This window comes from Gorilla gorilla, chromosome 1 (assembly GCF_029281585.2).
Source record: "Gorilla gorilla gorilla isolate KB3781 chromosome 1, NHGRI_mGorGor1-v2.1_pri, whole genome shotgun sequence".
Taxonomy (NCBI): domain Eukaryota; kingdom Metazoa; phylum Chordata; class Mammalia; order Primates; family Hominidae; genus Gorilla; species Gorilla gorilla.
Genome location: NC_073224.2, coordinates 95,855,984 through 95,861,983, shown reverse-complemented (window position 1 = coordinate 95,861,983; position 6,000 = coordinate 95,855,984).

Here is a 6,000-nt window from a genome sequence, read left to right as displayed (position 1 = left end):
AAAAGACACAAGCTCATTCTTTTTTATGGCTGCATAGTATTCCATGGTGTATATGTGCCACATTTTCTTTATCCAGTCTATCATTGATGGGCACTTGGGTTAGTTCTAAGTCTTTGCTATTGTATATAGTGCTGCAATAAACATAAGTGTGCATGTGTGAGAAAGCCAAATTTCACCCTTGCATTTGTGTACTATTAATGTCAACATCAATTTTTAATAAAACCTTATAGGCAAATCTATCTAATCCTAATCAGTTTCACCATAAGGTAAGAGTCTCTTAAGCCTCTTAAAACCCTTTACAAATTTTTGTTAAAGAGCAGATCAGTTCTCTAAGAAAACCCTGTTGTGCTTATTCCAATGTTCAATTTATGGAAAAATCAAATAATACCCCTTTAAATTTAGCTGATATGTTCCCACACAGAATTTCTTTTACAATATTAGTGTTCTATAAACCTTCCACAACTTGCTCAAACCTTCAGCCTTATCCTATCTAACTTAAAACAATCCTTTAATTCTTTAATTTAGGCACACACAAAAACCCACATTCCCTTGCCTTCTTATAATCTTTTGCCAAAATCACATTTTGCTTTCCTCACACACCTTGCATGTAAAACTGTTTTTTCAGTAGTCTCAATTACATGGTACAATGTTAACTCTTAGCAATTTTTATTTTTGATGAAAAACCTGGTAAGTGATTTTAATTATGTACTAGGTGTGGAGCCTAGGACACCAGAAAGAAATGCAGATAAAGTCTGATTTATTCCAGCATAGCCAGGAGGCATGGCTAACTCCACATGTCCCCAGGGCTTACCTAGAATGTAATGGCTCCAAAACAAGTAAGTTGAACAATTTTCAAAAGACAAAGCAGTTTATTACCTTAAAGCATTTAGCAAACCTAATATCTGATGTGCCTAACTTAGACCAAATAGCTTTATTTTACCAATAATCTTTAAAACTCTTCATTTCTCAAAGTCACATTAACTAAAAGGCATTAATTACAGTTTTTATTTTTGATATGGTTCAGCTGTGTCTCCACCCAAATCTCATCTTGAATTGTAGCTCCCATAATTCCCATGTGCTGTGGGAGGGACTAGGTGGGAAATAATCAAATCACAGAGGTGGTTTCCCCCATAATGTGCTCATGGTAGTGAATATATCTCATGAGATCTGATGGTTTTATGAGGGAAAACCCCTTTGATTTTGTCCTTGCCCACCACCATGTAAGACATGCCTTTCACCTTCTGCCATGATTATGAGGTCTCCCCAGCCATGCGGAACTGTGAGTCCATTAAACCTCTTTTTCTTTACAAATTACCCAGTCTTGGGTATGTCTTTATCAGCAATGTAAAAATGAACTAATACAGTAAATTGAACCAGGAGTGGGCACTGCTGTAAAGATACCCAAAAATATGGAAACAACTTTGGAACTGGATAGCAGGCAGAGGTTGGAACAGTTTGGAGGGCTCAGAAGAAGACAGGAAAATGTGAGAAAGTTTGGAACTTCCTAGAGACTTGTTGAATGGCTTTGACCAAAATGCTGATAATGACATGCATGGACAATGAAACCCAGGCTGAGGTGATCTCAGATGGAGATGAGGAACCTGTTGGCAACTAGAGTAAAGGTGACTCTTGTTATGTTTAGCAAAGAGACTGGCAGCATTTTGTCCCTGCCCTAGAGATTTGTGGAACTTTGAACTTGAGGGAGATGATTTAGGGTATCTGGTGGAAGAAATTTCCAAGCAGTGAAGCATTCAAGAAGTAACTTGGGTGCTGTTAAAAGCATTCAATTTTAAAAAGGAAATAGAGCCTAAAAGTTCAGAAAATTTGCAGCCCAATGATGTAATGGAAAAGAAAAACCTGGCCAGGCATGATGGCTCATGCCTGTAATCCTAATACTTTGGGAGGCTGAGGTGGGCTGATTGCCTGAGCTCAGGAGTTTGAGACCAGCCTGGGCAATACGGTGAAACCTCATCTCTACTAAAATACAAAGCAAATTAGCCAGTTGTGGAGGCATGCACCTGTAGTCCCAGCTACTTCGGGGGCTGAGGCAGGAGAATTGCTTGAATCCAGGAGGCAGAGGTTGCAGTGAGCCAAGATTGTGCCACTGCACTCCAGCCTGGGTGAGAAGAGTGAGACTCCATCTCAAAAAAAAAAAGGAAAGAAAAACCCATTTTCTGAGGAGAAATTCAAATCAGCTGCAGAAATTGGCCTAAGTAATCAGGAGCCAAATGTTAATCACCAAGACAATGGGGAAAATGTCTCCAGGGCATGTCAGAGGCCTTGAAGCAGCCCCTCCCATCACAGGCCCTAAGGCCTAGGAGGAAACAATGGTTTCTGGGCAGGACACAGGGGCCCCATGCTCTGTGCAGTCTAGGGACTTGGTGCCCTGCATCCCAGCCACTCTAGCCATGGTTAAAGGTGCCAAGGTACAGCTCAGGCCATGGTTTCAGAGGGTGCAAGCCTCAATCCTTGGCAACTTCCATGTGGTGTTGAGCCTGCAGGTGCACAGAAGTCAAGAATTGAGGTGTTATGCCCAGACCATTAGTTCCCCAAAGAAGACCACCAGAGTCCAGAGTCAAAGCCAAGCGGCAAGGATCTTTACTACAAGTTCGAACTTGGTCCCTCCATTCCACAGCATACAAGAGGGCCCTGAACAATGCGAGTGTTTGCTTTTTATAGCCTGAGAGTTACAGGGGAACAAAGAAATTCTTTTGGTTCCCACTTTTTCAGTAAAACTTAGAATGGCTGTCTCCTTATCGGAGACTTTCCTGGTGGTGTTTGTACTGGGCTCAGGAAGTTTGAGAGATATATGGTGATATGTGGTGAGATGGGAGGATGGGATGTGTTTGTACTGGGCTTGTTTGTTTTGAGCCCGGGGCTGAGGAATGTGCCCGGCTCCTTTCATTCCCCCCTTTTCTTTTCAGGTATTTTTAGAGCCAATCTTGGGTCTTATAAGTCTGATTCTGTTTCAGCGTTTACAGGTTGGTATTGGGCTCTGAGGACCATGAGTTGTACAGTGTCAAACCTTTCTCTAACGAACCGCAAAATTCTGTTAACAGCACAAGGTCCTAAGGTAAGCAGAAATAGTAGACTCAGTAGGGGTCCAAGGAAGGGAGCTAACAGAGAAAACATAGATGAGTTCCACCACTGATCTGCAGCTGAAGCAAACTGCCATGTTCTTACTTCTGTGCTTAACTTGCGTAACTGTTGGACCCGGTCTTCCACGAGCCCTGATTCATTTATGTAGAAACAACAGTCTTCCTTTAGAAACATACATGTTCCCCCTTTTTCAGCAGTGAGTAGGTCTAAGGCCCTCCGGTTCTGCAAGGTTACCTGTGCTAGGGACATGAGCTGCCACTGAAGGGAGGCAAGGGACTCAGCTGACTCCTCCATAGCAACAGCAAATTGTTGGTACAGCTTGTTACTTTCTATAAGGGTGTGACCTAGGGCTCCCCCAGCTAGTCCGGCCGCCATGAAGGATGCGGTGAGGGAGATTCCTGCAATGAGGGGGAGAAATATGGCTCGTGCAGGTCTCGGTCTAGGGTCTGGGTGAATAACAGCACTAGTCCAGTTACTGGTATACCCTAGGAACTTGCCGGCAGTAAGCAGAGTTAACCGGGGAACTAACGTGACAGGAAGACACAGTAGGTTGGTAACAGAGGGGCTTGATAGGTTTTTAGATAATGTTCCATTACACCAGAAGAATATGCCTGACGGAGCCCTTAAGGTGATGTTAGGGGGCATTGCAGTGATGTTGCAGAGGCTGGAATTAGTTCCTGAGAAACAGTAGGGAAACTTTTCTTGACTGGGGTTTAGGTATAGTGGCACATTAGGGATAGGGGCATATGAGAGGTTTCGGTGGTTGTTAGCTTGGGCTGAGGTGGAGGATCCCCATGGCAGGGGGACAGCAGTTAGCGGTGGACGCCCTAGAGTGGCACACAGAAAGCAGCCAGACAGGCTGTGAAGTCCTGTAAGGTTGGCAAGTTCTAATCCTTCTTGCAATAATTTTAACCAGGAAAAAGGATGTAAGTCTTGTGTCAGGCGGTTTTCTTGTCGCTGGATATTTCCATGGACCAGGGGCCGTACCTGCACTAGACCCCGCCACAGATAGAGGTGACTGCTAGGCCATGTGGAGGCGGAGGAGTAGTATATAGCCCCGTGTTGAGGCGTGGTCCAGCGGGAGTTCCAGGGGTCTCTAACTATCCATGTATATGAAAGGTCTCTATCTCATCTGCGATGGAAGGGCCATCTGGGATCTATCTGTTCTTTTCCACCCCACCATTGGTATTTATGGATGTTACAATAGTTATAAGGGCAGCCGGCACTTTGGTGCCACCAATAGTGTTTACAATTGTATTCAGTCTGATCATACTCGAAGCATATTATTGGTGCCACTGGTTTGGCTACTGGGAAATCGGTAAAATTTAGTAAAATTGGGCTATTGCACCCTGAGGAGGGGCAATCTGCACTGGCCACTAATTTCCCGGGCTTATGAGGTTGCCCAGGGTGGGTTTGGTTTTCATAAAGCCAGAATCTCCAGACAAAGGGATTAGGAGCTGGCTTTATGTTTTCCCCAGTGGCCACTAGGGCGACTAATGTTAGAGTTAGACTACCTAACTGCATGTTTGCAGTGAGCTATGCTGCCGGCGCAGGGTGAGTTTTAAGGGGTTGTTCTTAGCTCTGTCCACAGTCCACTTGTCCGGTGCTTCAGCCGCCGCCGTGATTGGCCCCAGAAGGCCGGAGGTTGGGTCCACTGGCTTGACGTGGGTGTAGTGGATCCACGACGCAATGCCTTCTACCTTCAGGGTGGTGGGTGTGGTCAGGAGTACTTGGAGTGGTCCTTTCCACCTGGGCTCTAGAGTCTCTTGTCGGTGTCGCTTAACCAGGACCCAGTCTCCCGGCTGGTACGGATGGGGTGTCGGTGGGGGACTGGTCTCATATAGCTCTTTCAGCTTGGGCCAGATTTCTTGGTGAATTTTCTGTAAGGCTTGTAAGGAAAATAAGAATTCAGAGACATTTTCTGTTTCAGACTTAAGCAGGTCATCTTTTAAGCTAGGAACCAGGGGTGGAGGTCTGCCATACATGATTTCGTAAGGGGTAAGGCCCAGTTTGTAAGGGGTATTACGGGCCTGGAACAGAGCATAGGGGAGAAGGACTACCCAATTAGCGCCAGTCTCTATAGTCAATTTAGTTAAGGTCTCTTTTAAGGTCCAATTCATCCTTTCTACCTGTCCTGAACTCTGGGGCCTGTAAGCGCAATGTAGTTTCCAATTTGCCCCAAGGATGGAAGCCAAGTCCTGACTTACCTTAGCGACGAAAGCAGGCCCATTATCTGACCCTATCTGGATGGGGAAGCCATACCTGGGAAGGATATCTTCCAGAATTTTCTTTGCTACGACCTGAGCAGTTTCTCTTTTGGTTGGGAATGCTTCAGTCCACCCTGAAAAAGTATCTACAAAGACAAGTAAGTACCGGTACCCGTACTTTCCTGGCTTTATTTTGGTAAAATCTACTTCCCAGTAGATACCGGGCCTGGTTCCCCTGAGCCTTGTTCCTGCTGCAGCTTGAGATTGGGGGTATGCGTTGTTAAGCTGGCAGACTTTGCAACTTGTCACGATACTGCTGGCCGTCTCAGCTATATGTCTGATTTTGAGCTTGGAGCGTCTGATCAGGTCTATCATCTGCCGGGCCCCCAGGTGGGTGGTTCAGTGGATGTGTTCTAACACCTGTTGTCCTAGTTTTTCTGGTAGGATGGTTTGGTCATTAGTATCAGTCCACCACCCATTCTGGATTTGTTTCAGGGGAAGTTTGTCAATCCACTGGAGATCTTGTTCTGAATATTCAGGGAAATATGGCAAGTCCCGGGGGCCCGGGTCAGGGAGCTGGAGTGCAAGGAGTTGGCTGGGAGCCTTCGCCACATTCCTTGCAGTTTGGTCTGCCAGAAAGTTGCCTTGAGCAGTTGGAGTAGTTAGTTTCTGATGCCCTGGGCAATGTACAATG